Source organism: Lissotriton vulgaris, chromosome 9 (assembly GCF_964263255.1).
Source record: "Lissotriton vulgaris chromosome 9, aLisVul1.2, whole genome shotgun sequence".
NCBI lineage: Eukaryota > Metazoa > Chordata > Amphibia > Caudata > Salamandridae > Lissotriton > Lissotriton vulgaris.
This window is the reverse complement of record NC_141697.1, coordinates 27,021,169-27,034,294: the sequence shown is the minus strand read 5'-3', so window position 1 is coordinate 27,034,294 and position 13,126 is coordinate 27,021,169.

Here is a 13,126-nt window from a genome sequence, read left to right as displayed (position 1 = left end):
GAAGCTGGATTGAAATTGGTTCAGCAGGTTGAATCGATGATCAATGTGACTGTTCAGTTGTATGTTGACTCATTTTTCCAGGAGTTTGGCTAACATAGGGATGTTAGAGATCGGGCGATAGTTATTAGGGTCCGTGGGGTCTTCTGTGGTTTTCTTTAGGATAAGCAAGACCTGTTCAGTTTTCAGGATTCCTGGAATGGATCCTTGAAGAAGGGATGTGTCAATGATCTTGGACCAGAGGGGTAGTAAGAGAGGAATGAAGTCTTTTATGTAGTTCGCGGAAAGCGGGTCCGAGAAGTGATTGGAGGGTTTCAGCACATTTAGCGTCTTTAGTATGGTATCTTCACTGTAAATGTTTGAAGTGGGACCAGGATGCATTGTTTTTTAGTTTAAATAACAGGAGGTCATTAGCTGGGGAGACAGCTAGGGGCAATGATGAGCTGTCTTTTGAGTCTGAGATGGATATTAGGTCCATGAGTAAATCTGATTTAATCGATTCTGTCTTAGCGGCAAAGTAGGAGGCAAATTAATCACAGTTCGGAAAAGAAAGAGGGTTGTCAATGTGGACATTGGGTAGGCTTTTGGTTTGGGCTTTGATCAGATCGATAGTTTTTGGGGCGGTTCTTGGCTAGGTCTAGTTGAGACCTGAAGAAATCTATTTTGGGTTTACTGATTTTTCTAAAGTATGCGGTTCTAGATTTTCTTAGAAGTTTTAGGAGGTCAGTAGAGGGTGTAGCTCTCCAGCGACGTTTAATTACTCTAAGAGAGCGTCTGTCATCATTTAGCCTCCCATCGTACCATGGTTTAGAGTCTTTTGAGGAGGTTCTTTTCAGTTGCAATGGGGCAATTTTGCCTAGGAGGTTGTTTATGGAGTGAAAGTAGTGATTTGTCACCCCCTGTACGTCAGTTATGTCTTCCGGGCGACTAAGAGGGTTTGAGTTAGCTAAGGCTGCAATATCAGATCCAACGTTTTTCAGGTTTCTCTTCCAGATCTTAGTTCTCAAGGGTTGAGTAGGGAGTCGTTTAATGGTTTCCAAGACTTGGAATGAAATGACATGATGGTCAGACCAGTCTCAAGGGAGTGCCGAGCTGAGTGGAGTCCAATTTGGAGATAATTAGGTTGAGAGTTGCACCTTTGTCGTGTGTCGGGCTGTTGCATATTTGGTTGAGATTGAGGTCCGTGAGGAAGGCTTTGAGGTAGTTTACCCCCGGGTTGTTGTGGTCGTTCCAGTGAAGGCTGAAGTCCCCTAAGAAAATTTGCTTCATGTGTTGGTTGTCATTTGATGCTAGAATGTCCATGAGGTGTTCTATGAAAGTGAGGTTATCTCCTGGAGGATGGTAGAAGGCGTATAAAGAGCATGTTTTTTTGTTGTTGTTGGAGATGTTTAACCCCTTGGACGCTCATGACGAGCTCAGCTCGTCATGATGTACACCTCCATACACTCATGACGAGCTGAGCTCGTCATGAACAATGGGATTTTAAAAAATTCAGCATTGACGATGAATCTCCTAAGCATTGATGTGGTTAAGAATAGATATTCGCACGAAGATAGACCCGGGGCATTGGAGTTGGTCACTGTTAAGCAAATCTGGTGTATGCAAGCTATCCCACCGCCTAGCCTGTCTGTTCTGTCTAGTCTGGTGATGTCCTAATTAGGGTGTAGCAGAATGTCTATGATGGGAGTAGAGGTTTCCTTTAGCCGGGTTTCTGTTAGGATCATAATGTCAGGTGTGTTTGTGATAATTAGGTTAGCTATATCTGCTGCATGTCTAGAGGCGGACCTGCAGTTTAGGAGGATACAGTTTAGCCGTGGCTGGGAGAGTATTGAGGTGGGTTCGGTAGTGATGGGGATTCTGGTGAGGTTTTTCTTTAACAATTTACACCAATTTAATCTGGTGGCTCTATGAGTGTTGATCGGGATGAATTGTATTCGGGAGTCTGTAAGGGGGCTAACTGGACTAACCACAAGTCCCGTGCTCAGCTGGGTGTGGGGCTGATCGTACGAATGTAGGAGGGCCACTAGATCTGAGTCAGATAGCAAGTTTAGTCTCCCGATAGGGCGGGAGATGGCATTAGGGAGTGGGACTGTGCTCCAACGTGGGGACCCATGAGCTTGGAAGTTTGCTGGAAGATGTTGGATGTGATTATTGATCTTGGGTGGGGGAGACTGGTTGTGATCCTGTTTAAAGCAGGTGAACTTGGATTGTAGTACAATAAGGTCGTGAAGGGTTCAGATGTCCGATTTGACCTGTTGAAGGGCTGATAATATTAAGTCAAGGCTGGTCAAGACTGGCACATCAAAGCCAGCACACACCAAAAGTGTTTACAAAACACTCAGACCACGCCACACCTACAGCACCAATTCGGTTTTACAGTTAACATTCAAAAGTCTCACCTTCAGTCTTCCCAAATACAATCCTATCTAGGAGCCAATTTCAACACTCATATGGCTCTAGCCTTCCCCATTGCAGCCAGAATTTCCAATATCCAAACTCTATTGCTACAGTTCCAAACAAACACTTGATGTCAAAAGAGCTTTATTTTATTATGTCGAAAGAACAAAAGATTTTTGTAAAACAAAGCAACTGTTTGTTTCATTTACACCACTTCACAAAGGCAATCATATTTCTAAATCTGGCATTTCCAGATGGATTGTTGAAAGTGCATTGAAACTTGCTACGCAATAGCTAAAAGAACTGTTCGAGGCATATGGGCTGCAGACCACACACTGTTGCATTTGATCACCATCTGGTGGTGGGCCCGGATGATTACACTTTGTTGTTGTCTTGGAAGAGTCTTTGTCTGCAGGATGACTCCTCCCTTAGACTGTAGTGCGCATGGGCATCAACTCCATCTTCAAATTGTTTTTTTCCGCGATCGGGCTCGGATGTGTTCATTGTTCGGTCCCGGTACCGATCTCTTTTCGAATCCATAAATTAATCTACAACATCAATATCGTCTTCGACACTGATTCCGGTCGCCCGCGTAGAAGAAAGGATCCACTTCTCGATTCCAGCGCTTGTCTGGGCTGTTGGTTTCAACTGCGCCATTGGACCTTTGGCTCATTGAAAGAACACCGTTCGAGAAGTGCCCTCAGTGTGGACACAAGTTTCCCCACACTGACCTTCATGAGGTTTGCAACCTGTGCTTGTCTCCAGAGCACACGAGTAGAGTCTGTGAGGCCAGCGCTTCGTTCCGGTCCAAGAAAACAATCTGGGATCAAAGAGCTATGGAGCAGTCATCCTCGTCGACACCAGACCTCATCGATGAGGCGCCGATCGAGGTAGACGTCGAAGAACAGCAAGAAGACGTCGCTTCCGAAGCAGAGGAGTCAGCTTCCGGAGCAGAGGATCGATCCGAAGATGATGATCTTCTTCCAGCTGGTCAACAGGTCGTGAGTAAGAGCGTCAACCCTGTTCGCCCCCTCATACCGGGACAGGCTTCGGTTTCACCCCCACCTTCGGGTCTGGGTGCACACCGATTGATACCTTCTGACGCCCCACCTTCAGGCTCGGCAGTGAAGAGTACTAAAAAGCCTCCAGTCGACTCGGCTCGAGTCAGTCTGTCGGTCCCGAAAAGCAGAAAGTGCTTAAGCCGAAGTCAACACCGGCACCCAAACATCCATCGATACCGAAAGTTACCGAACCAAAACCAAGTTCGGTGCCGAAAGAGGTTCCTAAGGTTACCGAAACGAAAACGACCCCGGTAACGAAAAAAGCAGACCCGAAAGCAGTGTACATACCGAAACACACTTCGGCCCCAAAGGCAGATGAGTCTAAACACTTGGGATCAAAAGCTTTGGATCCAAAAAGCACAGATCCAAAGAGAAGGCAACAGATCCAAAAAAAAAGGCAAGAAAGGTCTTCGGACCCGAAACCAAGACCCGTTTCAAAGCCAATAGACACTGTGAAGCCTAAACCTGTCGGCCCCAAACAAGATATATCGGCGCAGAAAAAGGATTTACCAATAGAAGAGCTTTTCCAACCTGATGTAAGGCAAAAGACTCTAAAAATTCATTGAAAGACTGGATAAGTGTACACAGTGCCTGAAAAGAGGAAAATGGACTGTCCTAAACCATCGCCTGTTTCTCCAAAGAAGCATGTTCAAACCTCCCCTATAAGACTTCCTTCACCAGAAGTAGAAATACTAGCAGATATTTCTCCGGTACATTCACCAGCTAGCACACACAGCCTTATACCACAAGATGAGGATTATGGGCATACATACTCACAAGAGAGTTATCATCAAATGGATGATGTTAATGACCCAGATGATATTGCTGGTTCATCAGGTGGCCCATGGGAAGATTACAATGCACCAGATCTACCACAAGACGGGGCATACCCGTCTAGACCATCTCCACCAGATGACACCATTGGGTTCACACAGCTCATTCATGGAGCAGCTACTTTCCATGGAGTAGACTTGCATACAGATCCAATAGAAGAAGACTTTCTTATGGACACACTATTAACATCACATAAGACCACAACCACACTTCCAATACTTAATGGAGTGGTAAGACACGCACCAGAAATATTTAAAGACTCAGTCAGAGCCAGGGTAATTAACCCCAGACTAGAGAAAAAAATACAAAGCGGCTCCCTCTGATCTAGCATATATTAAGGGACAGTTGCCACTAGACTCACTTGTAGTGTCAAATGCGAGAAAAAGTGCCAACTCACAGACAACAGGGGATGCCCCACACCCTGACAAAGAATCTAAGCTTTTGAATGCTTCAGGGAAACGCATCCTATCACAAGCTGCCAATATATGGAGGATTGCTAACACTCAAGCTCTGTTAGCAAGATATGACAGGGCTCATTATGAGTTAGTCACTCATGCAACACTTGCCAGTACAATATAAGGCTAGAGCTGCTGATTAAGTCAGCAGCCCTAGCCTTATACAAGAGGGCAAGGTTATAAAACATACCTCAATAAGATGCACACTAGACACTGCAGACACAGCATCTAGAGCAGTAAATACAGGGAACTGTTGCACAGACATGCATGGCTTCGAATCTCTATGGGTTTAAACCCGAAGTACAAGCCAGTATCTTTTCGGTCCAAATGTAGACAGTGCATTGGAAAAAATGAAAAAAGATACCGATACGGCAAAATCAATGGGAGCTTTACAAACGCAAGCCCATAGACTTTTCTTTTGTCGCTCCTCATGTAGGGGCGCCTTTAAAGGTTTCCAAACTGACAACACCTCCTCTACTTACAAAGCGCCCAACCAAACCTCGCCCAGTAAGGGATATTATAGAGGAGGGAACAATAATAAAGGCAGAGGCAATAACAATCGCAACGCCTCTACTACCAAACAATGAATTCCCTTCCATCCCCCCCAGACCATTCCCTCCGGTCGGGGGAAGATTACAACAGTTCCTATCTGTCTGGAACTCCATCACCACACACAGGTGGGTAAGACAAATAATTCAGTCAGGTTATTGCCTGGAACTCACTTCCACTCCTCTAACAATACCACCCAGACAACGTTCTATGTCACAGGAACACCTCTTACTACTAAGACAAGAGGTGGAATCACTACTGCAAAAGAACGCAATAGAACCAGTACCAAAAGAACATCAGAACACGGGGGTTTACTCCCTTTATTTTCTCATACCCAAAAAGGACGGGTCTCTCAGACCGATTCTAGATCTAAGACCCCTAAACCTATACATACATTCAGACCATTTTCATATGGTCACATTACAACAGGTTCTACTGTTACTAGAGAAAGGCGACTTCCGTGCCACATTAGACCACAAGGACGCGTACTTCCACATTCCCATTCATCAATCTCACAGAAAGTACCTAAGGTTTGTACTAGAAGGTCAGCACTCGATTCAAGGTGCTCCCCTTCACAGTAACAACAGCACCTCTAGTGTTACTTAAGAAGCATACTTAAGAAGGGACAAAATTCATGTCTTCCCATATCTCGACGACTGGTTAATAAAATCCAAATCATACAACCAATGTGTACAGCACACTAGTCAGACAATCTGCCTGCTGCACAAGTTAGGGTTTACAGTGAATCAAAAGAAGTCACATCTACAACTGTCCCTATCTCAGCAGTATCTTGGTGCCACAATAGATACTTCCAAGGCAATAGCGTACATACAAGCTATGCAGACTATCATCAAAAGATTCCAGCCACAAAACTCACTACAAGCTGGAGTGTTCATGCAGCTAATAGGAATGATGGCATCTTGCATTTTCATAGTACCATACGCAAGATTACAAATGCGCCCCATACAAGAATGCTTGGCAAGTCAGTGGAATCAGGCTCAACAAGAGATAACAGATCCGGTGGTGGTAGACGACCGGACACATTGCTCTCTGCAATGGTGGAACACCAAAAACCTTTCCAAGGGCCGGTCTTTTATAGAACCTGTTCCACAAATGATATTGACCACAGCCTCCTCTCTCACTGGATGGGGAGCACATTTACAAAGTCACACAGTACAAGGTACGTGGACAATGAAACAAAAAGTACTCCACATAAATTATCTGGAGTGACTAGCAATTTTTCGAGCTCTAAAATCGTTCCAACATTACCTATCAAACAGAGCTGTACTAGTCCGGACGGACAATATGACAGCAATGTATTACATTCAAAAGCAAGGAGGGACACACTCCCTACAGCTCTCCCGGCTGGCACAGAGCATTTGGAGATGGACCATCCCTCAAAAAATGTTTCTGTTAGCAGAACATCTGCCAGGAGTTCACAATCTATTGGCAGAATTGTTAAGTCGTCAGACAACAGATACACAAATGGGAGCTTCATCCTCAAGTTCTTCAGCCATTTTTTCAAAGGTGGGGACAACCAGAGATAGATCTGTTTGCCACACACCGCAACTACAAATGGCCAAGCTTCGCCGCCAGATACCCACACCCATTATTCAAAGGCAATGCGGTATGGATGAACTGGTCGAACAAATTTGCGTACGCTTTTTCGCCTCTCCCACTAATTCCATTAGTGGTACGCAAGCTACTGCAACATTCTCTCACATTAATTCTCATAGCATCAACATGGGCGAGGCAACTGTGGTACACCACGCTACTGCAGCTCTCCGTAGTACCACATCACAAACTAAAACTCTCCCCACATCTACTGACACAGAACCATGGAGAGATTATGCATCCAGACCCAATGCAGTTCAATCTAGCGATCTGGTTCCTGAGGTCTTAGAGTTTGGATATCTAAATTTACCTCCTGATTGCATGAATTAAAAAGGCAAGATGTCCTACCTCTAGAGCATGTTATGCAGCAAAATGGAAAAGGTTTGTTGTCTATTGCACAAATAACGTCAACCTCCTGGATGTTTCTATACAAAACATCATAGGTTACCTCTTACATCTACAAAGATCTAACTTAGCGTATTCCTCAATCAGATTACATCTTGCTGCTATAGCAGCATATCTCCAAAACGGACAACATTTGTCATTGTTTAGAGTACCTGCAATCAAAGCGTTTATGGAAGGGCTTAAACAAATAATTCCTCCCAGAATACCACCCTCTCCAGTATTTATTATGTAAATATTGTTCTCACAAGAATTATGGGTCCACTTTTTGAACCATTGCATAAGTGCGAGTTACAGTTTCCTGCATGGAAAGTTGCCTTTTTAGTAGCAGTTACCTCACTAAGAAGAGTGAGTGAAATCCAGGCATTAACAATTCAAGAACCATTTATATAACTTCATCATAATAAAATGGTTCTCAAAACAAATCCAAAGTTTCTTCCAAAGGTCATTTAACCGTTCAATCTCAACCAATCAATTGAGCTGCCAGTATTTTTGCCAGTATTTTTTCCACAACCGCAAACGGTTGCAGAAAGAGCTCTACACACACTAGACGTAAAAAGAGCACTTCTATACTACATTCATAGGACAAAAGCATTTTGTAAAACTAAACAACTGTTTGTGTCCTTTTCACCTCCACATAAAGGCAATCCTAATTCTAAATCAGGCATTGCTAGATGGATTGTTAAGTGTATTCAAATTTGCTACCAAAAAGCAAAATGCACTCTATCCATTCCTCCTAGGGCTCATTCTACCCGTAAGTTAGCAGCATCTATGGCATTCTTAGGAAACATACCATTAGATGATATCTGTAAAGCAGCTACATGGTCTATACCGCACACACATTTAAAAAACACTATTGTGTAGATGTGCAGGCAAAACAACAAGCAAGTGTGGGCCAGGCTGTACTAAAAACATTATTTCAAACTACTGCAACAGATGTGGGTGGCCGCCGCTGAGAGAGAAACTGCTGTACAATCTATGCAACAGTGTGTGGTCTGCAGCCCATATGCCTTGAACGGAAAATGCTACTTACCAGTATGCATCTGTTCTTGGCATGTAGGGCTGCAGAACCACACACACACTCCCCTGCTATCTATATCTGTTCCAGTATTATCTTATTTAGATACACAACACATGGTCATCTTTATCTGTACTTATACAACTCCATCATTTGCCCAATGGCGAAAACAATCTGAAGATGGAGTCGATGCCCATGCGCACTACAGTCTAACGGAGGAGTCATCCAGCAGACAAAGACTCTTCCAAGACAACAACAAAGTGTAATCATCCGGGCCCACCACCAGATGGTGATCTAATGCAACAGTGTGTGGTTCTGCAGCCCTAAATGCCAGGAACAGATGCATACTGGCAAGTAGCATTTTCCTTATCTATACCCCCAGAGCGCATTACACCCGCAATATAGGGGCACCTATGGCCTATTTAGGTAACATTCCTATAGCTGACATTTGTAAAGCAGCAACATGGTCTCCACCACAATATTTACCAAACACTATTGTGTGGATGTACCAGCATGCCAACAAGCCAATGTAGGACAGGCAGTGCTAAAAACACTTTTCCAAACAACTGCAACATCTACTGGTTAGCCACCGCTTAGGCAGAATACTACTATATAGTCTATACAAAGCATGTGTATCTACAGCACACATGCCTCAAATGGATTGTTACTTACCAAGTAAGCATCTCTTCTTGGCATGTAGAGCTGTAGATTCACATGTGCCCACCCTCCTCCCCGGACACCTGTAGTTGTTGCTGTTCTCATTACTTGCATTATCTACACATGGACATCTCTTTACTACACTCACTTACTCAATTCTCACCCTCTCTGCGGGAAAGCAATCTAACAATGGAGTCGATGCCCATGCGCACTATCACCGAAAGGAGGAGTCACCTTACCTCGTGAATGGAAAGACTTCTTCGAAGAAAAATAACTTGCAAACATCTGGACCCAACACTAGATGGGAGGAGTATGCAAAGCATGTGAATCTACAGCTCTAAATGCCAAGAACAGATGCTTACTGCGTAAGTAGCATAATCCATATATAGCTAGATAGATATCGCCAGCCTATGGAGAGGATAGAAATGGCCAGATTACATTTACTTTACTCATAAAACCACATAACTCGCTACTATTCATGTTAATAATGAGAAACTGACCGTAGGAAGCCTTCCACAAACCTTCATTTAAAAGGGAAGGGAATATGAGACAATATTAACCAATAGACTGTATTTAAGAGTAAGCATACAACTTGCACTGTGCTTTTAAGAATTTAACAGTACCCCCTGCATCTCATCATGCCCCGCAGGTCAATTTTCTTTCCATCTCCTATCAGGGTCCTGGAGCACTGAGCTCTCCTTTTTTTACTACAATTGTCAAACATCTTTCCAAACCTTTTTCACTTGTAAGTTGCCTATATCTGCTGTGCTGACAACCTCTTTGACAAAATGTTTTATTCTTTTTTGTCAAAAATGCCTTCATTCTTAGTGAAGTGTCCTTCCTGTAGGAAGAGTGCAGCCTAGACTGACCCTCGTGCAGTCTGCATTGTCTTCCTGCCACAGTCCCACCTTCCTGACTCTTGCCAGAAGCTATCCAGATGTAGCATGAAAGAAGATTTCACGGACTCCAGAATGGAGGATTATCCCCAAGAGGCCTTGGGGAACATCAGTATTTCTCTAAAAGCCCTCCTCTTCTCTATAGAACCCAACAGAGGAAAATTTTGCAATAAATACCATAAAATAAGGTCCTGGTCGTCGTCGAGAGGTAGGACCTCGAGAAAAATACCAGTTGGTTCAACATTGAAGGATGTGGGAGGCGGTCTCTTTGCTCGGCGTCGAAACACACCTGATGCTTGACCTCGAGAGTGTCATCGCTAGTGAAAAGGCACCATTAGCCAATGTGGAGACACTCCTCGGCCCTGAGACAGCCTTCGCCGTCAAGATTAAAGTCTGCAACTAGACGACATCCATAGACTTTGAAGACTCGTGTGACGTCGAGACACTGATCTGAAAGAGACATGTTAGTGATAGATTCCTTACCTTAGAATATCCCCAGGCATCAGACTGGATCCGGAAAGTTTTGCTCCTGCGCGTCATTAGGTGGCGTCCTACGGCTCCGCGACTGTCACTGGCGTCATGAGCGCTGAGATGACGTCACGGAGGGTACTTAGGCGCCACCCATGCACGCTGACGTCAGTTCTTTATATTTCCGTGCCAGAAAGCGCAGATCCGGATTGAGCACGTACCTCAGTCACTTTTTGAGTACTCTTTTTTGAGACTTTTGTCTCTTTTTTTTCTCCAGGTGCACGTAGGGATGCCCGGCTTTAAGTCTTGTGGGTCGTGCCGCCGTAACATATCTGTGGCGGACCCCCACAATGTGTGCCTCTACTGCCTGGAGACCTATCATAAATCCCGGGACTGTCGAGACTGCTGAGCCATGGCCCAAAGGCCTTGCGGGAGCGGCGCCGGAAGTTGCTGGAGGTCCGGCATTCCTCTCACTGCTGCTCTGTGTTTCGGGGCCATTCCAGAGTCCGCTCATGGGACCAGAGCCGTCGCTCCTCGGGCTCTAAGTCTTCGCCTTTGGATTCCAGTAAGCGACGCTATAAAAAGAAGTCAAAGAACCGTGTTTGCTCTCCGACGTCCCCCCGTCGCTCTCCGGAGGCGGACGAGGGGCTGCGGTTCCTCTAGAGCCGGGGAGTTCCGCGGCCTACCCGCTATACCTGGGTCCGTTGGCGACTCCCGAACACATGCTAGAGTTTCTTGCTGCTATGGACCGCAGGCTCCCGCCGGCCCACCTTCGGGCCCCGTGTCCAGATCCTGTTGGCCCGGCGGCTCCGCCACCGGCGCCACAGGATCCTGCGCCGCTGGCTCCGGCCCCGGCGCCACGAGGTGCAGCGCTGCCGGTTCTGGCCCGAGTGCCGCCCTCTGCTCCACCCCCTGCGCCACACTGTGTACCGTTTGTCCCACCCCTACCCCGGTTCCCGGACCATTTTATTCCGACATGGGATCCGAATTGGGATGCAGCTCCGGCTTTGACCCGGCCGGCGCCGTTGCAGACGCCGTTCGTCCCTTCTCTGGCTCTGCCGCATCGACCGGTCCCCTCTACTCCAGAGGCAGACAATGATTGGGACGGGTCCGAGGACCCTCTAGCCCGGCAATGTGACTCCGAGCAAGATTGGGATGACGACCTGGAGGACGCTGGTGAACTTGACGTCTCTTCTGACCCGGGGTTTGACTCTCCTCCACCTACTATGGAGGAGGGTGCTTCCCACACCGTGCTCCGTCGGGCTGGGAAGGCTCTCAATCTTGACCTCCCTACAGTGACCCTCAAGACCAACCTCCTTACAGAGGTTCTCCAGACCGCGTCTGCATCGTCTGAGCTGCTGCTCCCTTTCAATGAAGCCCTTACCGAAGTTCTATTGGCCACTTGGTTGCTGCCGGCCAAGGGGGTGCCAGTGGATGAAAACGTCGACAGGCGTCATCGCCCGGCGCCTGGTGATCCTGCCTCCCTGACCACTCATCCTACGCCTGAGAGCCAGGTCATTCAGACCTCGACGTTGCAGAGTGCTATTCCTATGGCTCAGCCGGATAAAGACTCTAAATGGCTGGAGCAGTTTGGCAAGAGGTTGTTCTCCTCCAGCTTAGGACTACGGTCAGTTAATACCACCTGCTTGTTGGGCCGTTATTCCTACCCAGTGTGGGAATCCGTGGCTCAGGTCTTGCCTCAGTTTTACGAGGAGGTCCAGGCTGTCCGTGTCCAGGCGATTGCTGCGGGTAAGGAAAACAGCTAAGTTTGCCATCAGGTGAGGTTTGGACACCGCTGATTCGTTGGGCAGGGCAATTTTTACAACTGGCGTTGCGGCGCCATGGCTGGTTGCGTTCAACTGGGTTTTCGCTCGACTTCCATGGACATGCCCTTTGATGGCTCCCTCCTCTTTGGCGGTAAGGCAGACAATGCATTGGAGAGCTTTAAGGACTCACGGGTCTCGGCCAAGTCCTTGGGTCTTTCTACAAAGATCCCACCCACTCCTGGCTTTCGTTCCTTTCGTGGCCAGGGCAGAGGCACCCAGGCGTGCTCCCCCAGCAAGCCTGTGCAGAACCAGCATCAGCACGGCCGCGGCTTCCGCAAGGACGGGTCTGGAAACCAGCGTAGGTGTCAGTCTACCTCTACCCCCGCTGCTTCCACCTCTAAGCCTTCCTAATCCGAGCTTCTGGGAGCACCCCATGCCTGTGGATGGCAGGGTCCGCCACCACCTCCACCACTGGCGAGACATTACACCGGACAAATGGGTGCTGCAGATAATCTGGCAGGGTTACTCCCTTTCCTTTCAATTCTCCCCTCCAGCCATGCCCCCTTGCTGCCACTGCTTGTCGGGGGATCATTTGGCTCTTCTCCACCAGGAAGTCAAGGCCCTCCTGCCAAGGGGGGATTAGAGTGTGTTCCCAGTCCTGAAGTGGGGAGTGGTTGTTATTCCCACTACTTTCTGGTCCCCAAGAAGGACAAGGGGGGCCTGCGCCCCCTCATGGACCTCCGAGACATCAATCGCTTCCTCCGGAAGGAGAAATTGAAAATGCTCACCCTGGCTCAGGTCCTGGCTGCCCTCGACCCTGGAGACTGGATGGGAACGTTGGACTTGCAGGATGCTTATTTTTACATTCCCATTCTGCCAGCCCACTGGCGTTACCTGCGGTTCACGGTAGGCCACGAGCATTTTCTTTTGCCATGCTCCCCCTTTGGCCTTACCAGTGCCCCTTGGGTTTTGACCAAGGTGATGGTGGTCACGGCTCTTCTGCGCAGGTCAT